This window comes from Ovis canadensis, chromosome 23 (assembly GCF_042477335.2).
Source record: "Ovis canadensis isolate MfBH-ARS-UI-01 breed Bighorn chromosome 23, ARS-UI_OviCan_v2, whole genome shotgun sequence".
NCBI classification, from domain to species: domain Eukaryota; kingdom Metazoa; phylum Chordata; class Mammalia; order Artiodactyla; family Bovidae; genus Ovis; species Ovis canadensis.
In genome coordinates, this window is record NC_091267.1 from 23,615,991 (window position 1) to 23,633,048 (window position 17,058).

The 17,058-nt window shown below is 34.5% G+C and overlaps 1 protein-coding gene across 1 annotated transcript in view; it reads left to right on the forward strand.

Moving 5' to 3' along the window:
- The first annotated feature begins 7,690 nt into the window (after nt 1–7,690).
- The window catches only part of CDH19 (cadherin 19), a 77,652-nt gene continuing 68,284 nt past the window's right edge, over nt 7,691–17,058 (forward strand). Inside the window, exon 1 of the mRNA XM_069568428.1 lies at nt 7,691–7,983. The gene's annotated coding sequence lies outside the window, so the exon portion shown is untranslated. The remainder of the gene's footprint in view (nt 7,984–17,058) is intronic.

Genomic DNA, 17,058 nt, shown 5'->3' on the forward strand with positions numbered 1-17,058 from the left:
AATCTTGATTCCAGCTTGTGCTTCTTCCAGCCCAGCGTTTCTCATGATGTACTCTGCAAATAAGTTAAATAAGCAGGGTGACAATATAGAGTCTTGATGTACTCCTTTTCCTATTTGGAACCAGTCTGTTCCATGTCCAGTTCTAACTGTTGCTTCCTGACCTGCATATAGGTTTCTCAAGGGGCAGGGCAGGTGGTCTGGTATTCCCATCTTTTGAAGAATTTTCCACAGTTTATTGTGATCCACACAGTCAAAGGCTTTGGCATAGTCAATAAAGCAAAAATAGATGTTTTCTGGAACTCTCTTGCTTTTTTGATGATCCAGCAGATGTTGGCAATTTGATCTCTGGTTCCTCTGCCTTTTCTAAAACCAGCTTGAGCATCTGGAAGTTCATGGTTCATGTATTGCCAAACTACCCCCCATACCTGCTTATATTTCTACTTAGCCCTTTTGTTTATCTAGTACACTCTATATTCTACTAATTTACCTTGTCTATTCACTATGACCCATCACTAGAACATGAACTTCATCCCCCATAGAAGCTTCTTTTCCTGGATCATTCCTAATTGTACCTCTTGCACTAAGACAGGAGCCTAAGAAATAGTATATACTCTGAAGTTTCAAGGACAAAAAGAGGAATCAATCAAGGAAAAATGGATGTTAAGTAAAGTCCTTATATGGTTAGTTTCATTGCTTTACAAGTGATGCTGACTATAACACTACTAAAATTGCTGATCATATTTTTTAAATGTTTCTTTTAAAAATTGTAAGTTTTCTTCATTAAAGAGGGAGTGTGTTGCAGTGAGTACAATATAGACTCTGGAATAAAAAATCCTCTGACTATTCAAGACCTTGCTTTGCTATTTGTCTCATGTTTACTCAAATGTAAAGGAAGCTGATGACTACCTGGCAGAAGTGTGGTGGGTATTAAAGAGTTTCTATCATAGCACAGCCATGCTGTGTGTGCTATAAAATGAAATAACTACAGCTTTCCATTTCTTCTGCAAAACAGAACACTCTGAACCTGCCATAATACTCTCTAATATATGAGCACATGTTCCTCTCAACCATGCAAATATATTATTACAAAAAGCCAGCTTTGTTTATTTGCAAAACTATTTATGCCAAGTTTTCTAATTATTAAAAACATGGATTTACAGACTATAACAAATGAAATATGTCTAAAAAATAGAAACCATGATTTTTCTATTGAATCTAAGATATATATTCCAGAAATGATAATCTGTTAAAAAAGATCAGATGTTAAAAAAGCTGTTAAAGGGTATGAATAAAAGCATTTTTTAAAATAGATACGAAAAAATTATTGAAAACAAACAGGGAACATTTCTGTCCACATGAAAACCTGTACATGGATGTTTATGGCACTTTATTCATGGTTTCTATAACTTGGAATCAACCAAGAAGCCTTCAGTAGGTAAAAAGATAAAGTGTGGAATATTATTCATGAATTAAACAAATAAGCTATCAAGTCATAAAAAAATAGAGAAATCCTAAATCCATATTGTAAGGAAAAGAAGCCAATGCGAAAAGGCTACCAACTGTATGCCATTTTCTAGATCTGTAGGTAAAAATAGAGAGAGAATAAAAAAATCAGTAGTTACCAGGACTTAAGGGGAAAGGTGGGATGGCAGGCAGAGTGCAGAGGATTTTTAGAGCATGAAACTACTTACTCTACATGATACTCTAACAATGGGTACACATCCCAACATTTGTCCAAGTCAACAGCATGTAAAGCCCCCGAGGGTAAATCTTAATGTAAACTATGAAATTTGGATGATAATTACATATTCCTGTAGGTTCATCAATTATAACAAATGTTCTACTTTAATGGGGGACAATTACAGCAGAAGAGGCTCTGTGTGGGGAGGGGGTGAGGAGAAGATGGGAACTATGTGCATTTTCTATTCAATTTCACTGCAAACATAAAACATTTCCTGAAAATTACACTATCTGTTTATTACACAATATACTATATACCAGACACTATATGTCTATTACACTATAAGTCTTCACAAGTTTGTTTAAATTCCTTCTTTATTCTTCAGAAGCAAACTAGGAAACATAGCTATATGATGAACATGTTTTATAAAAAGAGATGCAGAGACCCATTCTGAGGATAATATCGTGAAGAAAATCTTTAATACGCTAGGGGAAAATATATGTATAAAATTAACATGAATGTATTGGAAGTTGATCAAAACATTCCTTCAGATTTTCAATAAGAGATTAGAGTTAGCTCAAAGTTCATTCAGATGTTTTCATAAGATATTAGGAGAAAATCCAAATGAACTTTTTAGGCCAACCTAACATATATTTTCAGAGAAGGCAATGGCAACTCACTCCAGTGTTCTTGCTGGAGAATCCCAGGGATGGGGGAGCCTGGTGGGCTACTGTCTATGGGGTCGCACAGAGTTGGACACGACTGAAACGACTTAGCAGCAGCAGCAGCATCATATGTTCTAAGTAAATATAAAATATTTAAATTGTCTTGGGACTTCCTCGTTGTCCAGTGGTTAAGACTGCGCTCCCAATGCAGGCGGTCCAAGTTTGACTCCTGGTCAGGGAACTAGATCCTACATGCCACAACCAAGAATTCACACACTGCAACAAGGAACTGGTGTAGCCAAATAAATAAGTGATTAAAAAAAAAAATAAGCTGTCTTTTAATTTAAAAAAAAAAACTAATATTTTAGTCAGCCATAGCAATTTATTGACCCACAGATAAGCAAGATAATGTAAGATGACTGCTCCTGTGTAGACTTTTGTATATTTGTGTGTGTGTTTATTCATCTATTGATCAAATACATGTAATTTAATTTTTAAGTAAAATGTCCTATACATATTAATTAAAAACACCACACCACATGAATATAAATCAGATAATATAAACTTTTCCTTTAAATGACTAGGTAGGAAATAGTTTCTATTTTGCAGGTCGAGTCTCTTGCAATTATTCAGTTTTCCTTAAAAACTTGAAAACATCCGTAATTTGGACTATATGTAAACAAGTTAGTATGGTTGTGTTCCAATGAAACTGTTGTTTTTTTTTTTTAAACAGAAAGCTGGATTATTTGACATGTTAAGGGTCTTATTTTGCATATGTGGATAAAATATCATTGAATTAATATTTAAGCACTACTAACTTCCAATGACTAGTTTCTATTAATTTAAATGCATGTCATTTAAGCAGAGTTTTTCTTTATATGCTCTGTGCTTGGTCACTCACTCAGTCATTCACTTTTGTCCAACTCTTTGCAACCCCGTGGACTGTAGCCCACCAGGCTCTTCTGTTCATGAGTTTTTCCAGGCAAGAATACTGGAGTGAGTTGCCATTTTCTCCTCCAGGGCATCTTTCTGACCAAGGGATCGAACCCATGTCCTCTGCATTGGTAGGCAGATTTTTCCCACTGAGCTACCTGGGAAGAAGCCCCTTTCCTTATAAAAATATATGAAAAATCTTTCATAAAATGCCCTTCAACTTATACTTGTGGAAACTTAAAGGAAATGGCAACTCACTCCAGTATTCTTGCCTAGAAAATCCTATGGACGAAGGAGCCTGGTGGGCTACAGTCCATGGAGTCACAAAGAGTTGGCCAGGACTGAGCGACTGAGCACAAACAATAGGCCATCTCCTACGGTGTGGGTCAGTCTGCAGAGAAGCTGTTTTGTTCTGAAATTCTCTCCTAATCACCTCTTGATTAAATACATATATCTCACATATCATCACATAGTCTGGAGGTTATCATTCTTCTGTTAAAAAGTGATTTTATTGGACTTTCATTTTGTTACATTTCATTTGGTTAAGCATCTTGTTTGATGCTTAAAAATGATGTGTGTTTTTATTTTCAAGAGATGGTTGATCAGAGTTTTATTTGTCTTTGTATAACTGTAACCTCTAATGAGATATCTTACAAAAGGAAAGATATGGATGACTGATAAGTAGATAGATAGATAAATAAACAGTTCAAGAGCCAAGGTTCAAGTGTGCTAATGCTATATTTGGGGGTTGTACTTCTGAATTATATTATTTTAAATTGTTACTGTATTATTAATTACTAAAATATATTTTTTATGGAATAGAACTTTTTTATTTTTGCATTATTCAATCATTTTTCTCTGTCTTGGAGTTTATGTTGCAGTTTAACCAGAGAGAATTATTCCTTAGATACAAAGCTCCAAAGCAAGGTCTTCCCACAAAAATAGAAAAAAGTAACAAAACAGAAAATAAAATAATAAAATGTGGGTATATATGAACAGATACATTTTATTTATTTGTTGGTTTGCTTTTTTACTTAATTGATTTTTATTGGAGTATAGTTGCTTTACAATGAACACATTGTAATTTTACCAAACCTCTGGTTACTGCAACTAGAATTTAAAAGATAAATCTTCTAAGACTATGCAAAATGTTGCCATATTCAATAGAATGTTTCTTTATTAGCAGCCAAGTTTTCTGAGTTTAACACAAAAGGATTGATGTTATTTGAAATATATGGATTAGCTAGTGTTTTAGTGTTTATCTTCTCTTATTTATTGTGATATATGATCATGATTTAAAAAAAATGCATCAAACTGGACTATTAGAAAAGAATAACATCTAAAGGTCACTCTAGGAAAGAAATTACTTTTATTTTCAGCTTTTTGAAAAGCTATTTTACATGTTTGTCTATAGTATACACTGTTGATTGTCAAACCAGATTCAATAATCCAAATTTTATTTGTTCACATTAATCCATTTCTCTACCAAGTAGTTCTTCCTTCCAGGTGCAGGAATGGCTTAATGGTTCTAATCTTTTCTCTTTGGCGTAACTTTTTCATATATGGACAAAAGATTATATTAGTCAATACGACAAAAATTAAGTTTTGGGGACACTCTTGGAGTGATAAATTACTCTTAAGCACAAGATGAGAGCAAATGAACTTGAATAACTGATTGCAAGGTGAAACCACTGGCTCCAACTAACCCTAAGCCAACTTCATCTTTTTATGTATGTTCCACATTTCTCCAAGTTTTATTCCATTCTCTTAACTTTATTTTGTATTGTTGTCTCTATGGCAGCCAAAAAGAATCCTAATTGACACAATGATTTACAGTTAATATATTTTAAATTATTTCTATCAATATATATGAGTTTTTCTACAACCATTCATGAATATTATTTTATTATATTATAATAAAATATGTTATTATAATATATAATACATAATAGTGTTCTCCAAGACTGTGGTGATCAGGAGGTAGCCCTTTAATTCTGTCAACCAGACCACAGCTGATTGGAGCCTTAATATCTCATTAAAGTCATCTGGGTCATCTATGCTGAGATATATCTACAGCTAAACTTTCTGATTGAAGTTTTATCTCCAGGGATTGAGCCTAAATAACATCTGAATTTGTCCTCTGCCTGCCTTTATGTCTGAACTTCATTAGCTGCTCCATTCTGCAGCTAGTCATTAGATTTACATTTCTTAATGATATTTTTTAAAAAATAAATTGGTGGCTCTTCAGAGCATTAATGAATTGTAATATGTTCATTTAAATCTTAGATTAACTCAATTCAATCCTAGTTTGAATTCTTCTGAAACTACACGCTCTTTTCAACAGCCTGGGGTCAGATGACATTTGTAGAATTCTCCCGGACTGCATGTGAAAGCTGATGATTGTTTGCTAGAATGTTGCTGTGTAGTTATGAAACAGTATCTGAGTCTCAGGAATGGTCCACCCTCCCTACATTTGTTCTATGATGTGGAGACCTCCAGTAACCCATAGTGTACCAGGGGCTCTGTCTCTCCAATGGATAGTGCTGTACTTCATTCTGAGCTCTTCCTTCTGTATTAAAGTCATGGTCCACCCCCTATTTCTTTACTCTCCCACACCTAGAAACAACTGTTCTCCTGATGTGAGGAAAATGTGGTAGAAGTAATCCATAAGCTTTTTTGATGCCGAGTCCCATCAGTCCAGTCAAGTCCACATTCTTGGTTGTGATATACAGACTTGCTGGATTTCCCACTGTGGTATTAAGAAACTTTCTTCTTCCAAGGACCATAAACTCTTAGACATTTAGAGCACTTTCTGCCTAGATTAAAAACAAATCTAGTTGGTCAATTTACATTGGTGTTTTATAACAGATCTTTAGTTAACGAAATAAAAAAATTGCCATTAATGGTATTCTACATAAAACACATAGTTTCAAACTGTACAGTATTCAAAAAGTTCGTTCCTGTCTCAGTAGATTTTCTACAGTGCTGATTGCCCCTTTAGTGGTTTTATAACAATCAGTGTATAAAACGCTGACCCACACTTGCTCTCTTGCCTGAAGATAAGCCCTCGGGACATCTTGTTGAATAGGGCTATTGGTTGGAAAAGTGTAATTGCAGTTCAGAGTGGAGCTGAAGACTGGAAACTATTCCCCATAAAATATTAGATTCGTAATCCAAAACTGGAATATAGATGAATTGGGAGTTCATTATGCAAGTGAAATAAGGCATTCACAGAAGGATGTGCTGTCTGAGTCCACACACATGAGGTTTCTAAAGTCCTCAAACTCAGAAGCAGGGGGTAGAATGTCAGTTGACAGGGCCACGGGACAGGTGGAAATGGGGAGCTATTGTTCAATGGGTGTAGCATTTCAGTTACACAAGAGGGGCGATTTCTAGAGATCTGCTGTATAACATCATGCCACTAGTTTACAGTCCTGTACCATGCACTTTAAAGAAGTTGTCAAGAGGGTAGCTCCCATGTTAAGTGTTCTTACCACAATTTAAAAAAAAAAAAAAAGCTAACGGAAAAAAAAAAAGAAATTTTTGTTTGGTTTTGCTGCATGTTACACAGGCCTTTAACATTTATTTAGTAAATGATAAACAAGAGAATTGCTTTATATTAACTCAGAAACGAAATAAGCATGAATCAGATAATCTACATTACATAATCTATACCGTTCTCATTAGCATTGGTTGTAACCTCTTTCCCCTTCTTCTTCCTTTGTTATGATAAAAAGAATGCACATACGTATCCTCCAGATAGTGCAGGATTTAAGTCTATTTCTGAATTTGAGGCTGTTTCCTACAATGCTTGCATATGTAAATCATAAAAGTATTAAATTTTATAGACATTGATCATGGTGTTGAACACTGTTCATATTCTTTAACCTTTCTCTGATTTGGTTCAAAAATAATTTTTAATTAAAAATAGCTTGAGTAACAATATACAGTGTAAACAGTATAGAGTATAATATTATGTAGTTCACTATAAACAACAGTAACTATTTATAACAAAACTTAACTATAAATTCGATAAAATAAATAAATTTAGGTAGTTCATAAACCAAGGGAAAAAGAGGATTATAATTTAGACATTGCCCTCTCTGTATTTTACTTCATTCCTGAGTAGAAAGACTGAATTTAGGAACAGCCAGAAGTCATAGAGACAGAGTTTAAAAGCTTTTCTCTTTTTAGCAACTTTTTGTGCCTGCTTTAAATTGATCATTTGTTTCATCAGCTAATCCTCAAGTAGAGGGCATGTCCTTTCCACTTGCAGAATTCTCTTACATAAGTTGAATTTCCTCCTTATCATCTCAAGCCAGTAAGCACTTTATTTTCTTTTTTGTTTGTTATTAGGAGAAAGAGGGGGGGAAATCAGCTCCTAACTATTTGCTGGAGCTGTCTGCATTTTAATCGCAGACTATGAACGGACATCAGAGTGCCCTTATGATATTTTGCACAAAGGCTCAGTGTTCATGGCTCTACTCAGAGAACCCAAAATAGCATTCAGTAAGCAGTGACATACTGGGGGTCTTGGTACTACAAGCACAAGTGTCTGTAACTCAGAGCAATGTGCCGCATGTAAGGTTCGATGAAAAGCCTGTGAAGCAAAATCGGGGCAAACTCTCCTACTATTCTTCCTGTGTTTCACGTGAACTTTGGATTTCAGTCTCTTCAGACCTCATTGAACTTGAAGATACACAGGTAAGAATGTGATAAACAGGCGAGTATTGATTATATAAGCTAACTCAATGAAAATAGAGCCAAAAAGTACTTGAAAAACTCTCTAATTTTCACTTCATAAGCAAAAATTTCTAAAAATCTCTAAACTTGACATGTACATTGAATATTCTCTAAAACAAAGGTCAATTTAGCACCCCTGCAATTCAGATTCAGGAAAATAAAAGTTCTTTATACCTAGAAAATTTAAAACAAGTTTCTTGGGAGGAATGTAGCATTACTGCATCTTTCTCCAGGATTTTGTTTCTTAATTTTTAAAAATATTTACCACTCTACTATCAGATGCCATGAGCAATAAAGTTATAAATTTTAAAGATATGTGGAAATATTTATTACAAAGTAAATATTTTTAAAATAATGAATTATTTCTTAGTAAATTATATTCAGTATGGAGATTTCCACATATCTGAATAAAACTATATGCTTTTTTGAAAATCTCTTATTAAAGTTGATATATACTTATTTTATTTTCTTTCTTTTTGTCAGGTATTTTTGGTTATCAAATTTTTCATTGACTTTCAAAAATTCTTAAAGTAAAATGCTAAAGTAATTAAGAATGTTACAAAAATAATAATAATAGCAAACTATTGAGCACATTAAGAATACAAATATGTACATATACAAACATGTACACATATCAGCTGTCAATCTATTATAACCATTGCATGAAAGTTAATTCATCAAATATGAAATACACAAAACTATAAACTAAGAAAATGCAAAATGTGACAGGGATTTATTACTGTATCAATTATGACTTGTTGCAAGTAATTTTAATTGAGTTACTAATTTTAATAAAATATTTCAATGTAAATTTGTCAAGCATTTAGTAAATCCATAGCTAGCATATGAAATAACTGCAGAAGAAGTTAACAAAATGTATAGGTAGAATATCAAATGTTTTCTCAGATTATGTAAATTTATAGTTCAGTTCTATCAGTTTATTTTTTAATTAATATATCTGGAGAGAAGACTTTGTATTTGTATAAAATATTTGCTAATTTATAATTATAATTGAGACATTCATATTTTAGATGTAATAAAATTGTATACTTTCATATTATATTATTATTTCAAATTCTAAGTGTTTTTAATGTCTAAATATAACTAATATGCACATATATTTAGAATTTTAGATTTGAAAATATTTTTATTTCAATCTGAATATGTTTACCAAATATTTTTAACAAAATATTTAAAAATGTTTCCAGCAAGAATAAAGATACAAATTTATAGGTCTAGAATTGCTTAAAATGTTAAATAAAGAGTTTATGAAATCTAGCCTGGAAAATCCCATGGACGGAGGAGCCTGGTAGGCTGCAGTCCATGGGGTCTGTGAGTCAGACATGACTGAGCGACTTCACTTTCATCTTTCACTTTCATGCATTAGAGAAGGAAACGGCAACCCACTCCAGTGTTCTTGCCTGGAGAATCTCAGGGATGGGGGAGCCTGGTGGGCTGCCATCTATGGGGTCGCACAGAGTCAGACACGACTGTAGCGACTTAGCAGCAGCAGCAGCAGAAATCATTTGCTCTCTTATTCTTTATATGTGTTTTCTTTACAAACACTTTTTACCAATGACTGAAATGAATCAGATCATTAGGTAAATTATATAAAATTTTTACAGTTTCAATTTTAGCATGTTTTTGTTTCCTTTTATGGTTAAAAACACACACACTTTCACACAATTTGTAGAAATCTTAAAGCATAGATTAACTACTTATGTATTTTGTTTTATTTTGTTTTCTCCTTTGAAATATTTCTAATGTACTTATCTTCAGAAAATTTTTAATTATTAAATTAAATTATCATAAATTGAAGATTCTTTAAACTGATGTGCACAAATTTCCTCCATGCATTCACTAGAAACCTATTGTTCAGAAATTTATCATAATATATGACATATAATTTGGTAAATAATAATCAATAACTCATTATGAATTGATAGTGAACTTTTTGCCAGTCATGCTCTTAAAGTTATTTTATAGGCAAAGTGTTATAGTATAGTATCTAATAAGTTATTGAGTAGTAATGCAATAAGAATAAATGCATGATACAGTTTGAAAGAACATATTGATTTTTCATATCTGTTTCTTTAGATTAGGATTTATTGATACTGACCATAATGTTTGAGGACTATGCTAATGAGCATGAGAAATTGGAACTTTTGTACTTTGTTGTCATGATGACTTTCCTTAATAACTATGATCATCTAATACCTATATCTTTGCTTTGTGTAACAGATTAAGGATAAAACACAAATACAGAACTTCATAACCCATATGAATCCTTTTTTTCTGCCAGTGCAGGTAACGACTCATAATTTGAGAAATGAATGAGTTACTTTTGCCATAGTGACCAAAAGGATGTTTGACCTTTTTTTTAAAGACTCACAGTGTTAGAGTTTTGTTGCCACCACTCAGTTGAGAGAATTCAGCTTAAATGCTCTAAAAATCTACCTTTTCACAACTTTTAGAAAATCAGTTTCTTTTTGAGACAATGCATGCCCTTTTGAAATAATGCATGAATATTCAGAAGTGATCCAGTCAGACAATTCTTATTTCAGATTTTTTTAAAAAATGGCTCTAGAATTAGTAAAGTAGAAATATTTTTGTCAGAAGTTTGTCTCATTAATTGGTACTTAGTAAAAGACATTCAAGACCATCAAAAAATGTCTTAAATTTAAAGGAAAACATAATTTTTCAAAGACTCTGCTTTGGCATCTGAAATCAAGTTTGAAATGTTATCATAGAACAGTGACTTATATGAGATCAGCACATTTACATTTTATCTGCTCCTTCCTTCTAAGAACTTACATGATAAATGAATTTCGTAAATTAGCAGGATAGTATATTAAAGTGGGAGTACTTTTGGCACATCAGTTATGGCTAAAAATAACCTAGGTAATTTTCTCTAAGTGCAAAATTTAGAAATGTCATTCCTGTGGAAATAAGGAAATTATACATAAATCATGGGAAAGGAAAATGCCACCGTTTTTCTGCCTTTAAGTTGAATTAGAGCTGAATTGTTTTCAAGAGTTTGCTATCTATTTTATTCTTAAAAATCTCTAGTGGAGCATCAGTGACCTCCTTTTTAAAGAGATTTGTTTGTTTTGTTTTGGTTTTGGCCACGAGGCTCGTGGAATGTTAAGTTTGCTGAACCCAGGCTCTGAGTACTGCAAGCGCAGAGTTCTAACCACTGGACTCCTAGAGAATTCTCATTACCTCTATTTTGTTTGTTTTGAAGTTAGTTGATTTACAATGTTGTGTTAATTTATAATGTACAAAAAGTGATTCACACACATTCCCTTCTCTATTCCCTTCTCCAGAAGATCTTCCTGACCCATTCTGCACGTGAATTCTTTATTGTCTGAGCCATCAGGGAAGCCCTCTTTTTCATGTTATTTCCCTTTATGGTTTATCACAGGATATTGAATACAGATTCCTGTGCTATACAGGACTTTGTTCTTCACCTGTTCTCTACATGATAGTTCACATCTGCTAATCCCAAACCCCCAATCCATCCTTTCCTCACCATCCTCCCCTGTGAGTCCCAAGTTTCCTCTCTCATATCTCTGAGTCTGTTTGTTTCATAGATAAGTTCATCTGTGTTATATTTTATTTTTTATATTGTTTATTTTTTTCTTTGCAGCATCTTTATGTATCACTCATTTAATTGCCCTACCAATGAGCTCTCAAACACTGTAATTTCTATGTTAAAAATTGTTCATTAATTCCAAATGGGCAAAGACATGTACCTGCTTTCCTGTCATTTGCAATGGCTTCGAGAGACACATCTACCATTGGAACTCATCTAGACCTTCAGTCAGTCTTCAATCCACTCTTCTAATTCTTGAGAAACACTTAAAAAATTATTGAGCTATTCATCACAAGGCACCAGCCTTTGGTTTTTGTTTTTAATTAATGAAAAGAAGCCAAATTAGAACCCTTCAGGTACACATTAGCGAGTGTTATGGACTCTCCTGGTGATAAGTTAAAGAAGATATCTATTTTTCATGTTCATTTGTAATACTATTTTTCTTATTAAATATAACTTAGTGTCAAACTCTACTTTCTGAATAGCATATAGTTTCTCTACCAAGAAACTATGTAACTATTATTGTCATAATTCTGTCCAAAACCTCTTTAAACATTGACTGGTTGTATATGTCAAAAATTGCTTAACTAGCTGCAACAATTAGATTTCCAAATTTTTACACAGTAAACAATGTCTTGCAATAATGCATTGCATTTCTAAATGTCAGTTTATTTCTGTAGGACAGAGTTTTGGATCTGAGTTTAGTAGATTCAGTTCAGTTCAGTTCAGTTGCTCAGTCGTGTCCAACTCTTTGCGACCCCATGAATCGCAGCACACCAGGCCTCCCTGTCCATCACCAACTCCCGGAGTTCACTCAAACTCATGTCCATCGAGTCGGTGATGCCATCCAGCCATCCCATCCTCTGTCATCCCCTTCTCCTCCTGCCCCCAATCCCTCCCAGGATCAGAGTCTTTTCCAATGAGTCAACTCTTCACATGAGGTGGCTAAAGTACTGGAGTTTCAGCTTTAGCATCATTCCTTCCAAAGAACACCCAGGACTGATCTCCTTTAAAATGGACTGGTTGGATCTCCTTGCAGTCCAAAGGACTCTCAAGACTCTTCTCCAACACCACACTTCAAAAGCATCAATTCTTCGGTGCACAGCTTTCTTTATAGTCCAACTCTCACATCCATACATGACCACGGGAAAAACCATAGCTTTGACTAGATGGACCTTTGTTGGCAAAGTAATGTCTCTGCTTTTAAACAGTCTGAAATTCTTAACATTCCTGAAAGATATTTTCTAATTTCAAAATACCATTCCAAGTTATTTTGCTGGTATGAAAAACAACTAATAACAAAAAGCTATGGATTAGGAATTTAGAGGTCATGGGAGTATCTCTTATACTTATGCACTTATAGTGCATATCTTTGAAAGATTTACGAGGTAGAAATGACCATAGATGAAGCTTGAATATGCATGAGAGGTAAAGGAGGAAAACATGAAACAGGGAATTTTTATTCAACTAAAGAGTTTCTAAGTAGAGGCTGGTTTTATTTGGTGAAAGAAACAACATAATCATGATGTGGAGGACCCACTCCTGTATTCTTGCCAGAAAAATCTCATGGACGGAGGAGGCTGGTGGGCTACTGTCCACAGGCCGAAAGAGTCAGACACAACTGAAGTGACTGAGTACACAGGCATGCAACGATATGGAGTGAAGAATAAAAGAGGATTAATGAGGTGCCTCTTGGAAAATAGGTGTGTAGATCAGGAGATAGGTATGTATAGACTATTCACGAGATTGCTTTGTGATGTTTCAGTATATAAACATTAATTGAAGCTGGAAAACCAAGAGATAAACATGTACCAAATGAGCAAAAATTTTTTTTAAGGATGGACCTCCAGAATTTAGGGCAAGAAAATGAAATGGAGATTCTACAGGCAAAAGAGAAACACAAATGTGTATGGAGATTTGCAAACCAAAAAAGGGAGCATTTTTAAAAGGAACGTGGTTATTGTGAAGGCAAAACCATGTTATACCACTGTGAAGCTAATTTTACAATAATAAATAAGTGTTTTTTAGATTTTGTTAAAATATAATGGAAAATCCCTTTTGATCTTGATAGATTGGTTGCATTGCAGTATTAGGGCAGGGGAACCTAAATTGCATTTTTCTGTAGACTGAATGAGAGAACGTGAAGACAGTGAATGGGCACTTATTCTGTAATATTTCCCCTCCATTTGCTTTAATATTTACTTTTGGATGTTGTGCCTTTTGAATTAGTGTTCTAATTTCCTGATCTTTTGTATCCAATTTTCTATATCTATGCCTCATCATTCTAGTACCTAAGAGATTGTCTCATATTTATCATTTAACCATCCCTCCCCCCACCTTTTAAAAACTAGTCATTAGATTGGACTTCATTAGATGTCTTTTTTTCTGGCAATGACTAAGGTAATTGAGTTGGACCTCCCCAAACATCATTACAGGCTTCCCTGGTGGCTCCGTGGTAAAAATCCTCCTGCCAATGTAAGAAATGCAGTTCGATCCCTAGGTCGGAAAAATCCCCTAGAGAAAGACATGACAACTCACTCCAGTACTTTTGCCTGGCAAATCCTATGGACAGGAAGTTTCTACTCCAAAACCTGATTTCAAATAATAGAAACTGTATACATTAGCCTTGGCTGTATAAACCTGCTAGGGTGCTTAGTCACTCAGGGTGTCTGACTCTTTGTGACCATTTGGACTGTAGCCTTCCAAACTCCTCTGTCATTTGTATGCAGTCTGTAGCAAATATTTCCTATTATTCTTGCTCTGTCTTGGAAGGAGTTATTTTCTCTACGATTTAAGCAGCATTCATATTGACAGTTAACTCCTTTGATTTTTTGTTCCTGTGGTAATGGGGATTTACTAGTGATTCTCTTATACACTCTAAGGATGGATTAATTAGTGGGTTCTGAAGAAATCTGGGATTATAAACGTTTAATGGTTTGTTTTATAGCCTAACTACCTTTGTTTAGCATTTGGCATGTTCTAGGTGCAGTCCCAATTCTTTTTACCTGGCTTATCACAACATATACAAAAGTCAGGTATGTTATCTTATTTTGCAGTTGGAGAAACTCAATCTGAGAGTGTTTAAATACCTTAGTGCATGCATGCTGAGTTGCTTCAGTCGTGGCCGACTCTGCGACCCCAGGGACTGTAGCCCGCCAGGATCCTCCGTCCATGGGAATCTCTAGGTTAGATTACTGGAGTGGGTCGCCATTCCCTTCTCCAGGGAATCTTCCCTACTCAGGGATCCAACCAGTGTCTCTTATATCACCTGCATTGCCAGGCAGGTTCTTTACCACTAGAGCCAGCTGGGAAAGCCATACCTCAGTTAATACCATGCAACTATTATCTATAGATGTACAAGTCTTTACATTTTATTCAAATTCTTCTTAATAGCATTAATTTAATGTTACTAAATGAGAATTTAAATAAGTAATATAATTACGAAAAATAACCAGTTGAAAATTACACAGTTGGTTTGATTTAATTCTTTACCTCATGTCATACCTTTGTCTACTATTACACATTCTCAGTCATTATTATTCATAATAACCATCCATTCTAGATATAATTTGGCAACCAGAAGGTTACTGCTACATGATCAGAGCCATACAGTAAAAGTCAAGCTGAGAACTAAAGCAAATTGTCCTCTTGAAGAGAAAGGAAGCAGGATAAGGTGGGAAATGTCTGCTTGGAACATCCACCCAACCACGTAGTGCACCTCTATCCTAAGAACGGTCTCCAGACAGATGCTTAGATAACACAGGGCATACACAGGACCAACAACAGAGCTGTGGGAAAATATAAGAATTTCTATGTTTGTTGATGCTTTATCTCCTTCTTTTGCATTTCATTTTTCCGTGTGTCTTGTGAAATATCTGTACAGTCATAAATGTTGAAGTAAATGATTAGTATACACATGCTCAGCAAACGTTGGAGTCCACTTGAAGCGTTTTTCTTTTCCTGATAAGAGTATAAAACATGAAAGTTGGGAAACCACTGCTCTAAAAATAAATCCTGGCCCATATCTACACACATATTTCTTTTCCAAAATATTATCCATATTCCAAAATCCTTCAAGCACATTGGTTAAAGGTACCCACTCAGAAGGAAGCAAGTGCCCTGAGTTTAACTCTAACCCCACCGGGTATTACACGGCTGAGCAAAGTTGTTAACCTACATGTGCACATTTTCTGCATTCATAAAATAGCAACATAGATAGAAAGTATATCATAGAAATGTTGTAAGATGAGTCATTTAAAAATGGCATAGTATTTGTATAGTTATAAGCATGGATTAAACATTCAACATTAGTTAGATACGATGATAATAATGATGAAGGTGATGATGGTGGTGGTAGTGTCCTCAGTCTATTTGCCTTAGAATCACCTTTCAGTTCAGTTCAATTCAGTCGCTCAGTCATGTCCAACTCTTTGCGACCCCATGAATCGCAGCACTCCAGGCCTCCCTGTCCATCACCATCTCCTGGAGTTCACTCAAACTCATGTTCATCGAGTCGGTGATGCCATCCAGCCATCTCATCCTCTGTCACCCCTTCTCCCCAATCCCTCCCAGCATCAGAGTCTTTTCCAATGAGTCAACTCTTCTCATGAGGTGGCCAAAGTACTGGAGTTTCAGCTGTACCATCATTCCTTCTAAAGAAATCCCAGGGCTGATCTCCTTTAGAATGGACTGGTTGGATCTCCTTGCAGTCTAAGGGACTCTCAAGAGTCTTCTCCAACACCACAGTTCAAAAGCATCAATTCTTCAGCACTCAGCTTTCTTCACAGTCCAACTTTCACATGCATACATGACCACTTTAGAGACTGTTAAAAATACCTCACTGAATCAGAAAGTGTGGAGTGGAAAATCCACATTTTATCCCAGGTTTCATTTCAAACTAATGTAGAGTAAGTGTGTAAATTATTTCTTGCGGCTAGAGGGAATGAACCAAGCAAGCTACTATTTACTTTACACACAAAAAGATTAAGACATTCTCTTCATGCATAGTAAAAAATTTTCAACTAGAGAACTTTTAATCAGGTCCAACATAAAATAATAATAGAATTGTCACATATGTTCACAGTTTAGTATAAAAACCATTACTACCATTTTCAAAAAAAGTATTTTTGCTTAAATGCTTTTATTATTTCACCCAGTTCATCTGAGTCCAATACTATATGGTTCTATGAAACTATTTTATGAATTTTAAAATTTTGCTTTGATACTACACACACAGATACACATACACACACATACACACACACACAAGCAAAATAGCAGAGTGTATGACTTTAAATTTCCTTTTCATTCACTAAGATTTGGGCCTTTAAAAAATCCATGTTTATATTATGCCTTTTTCAATAACAAAATCATATTTTCCACACCATTTGGCAGTGGTGCTTACTAAGTATTGCTTTTGATGGTAGAATAAATTTATAGAT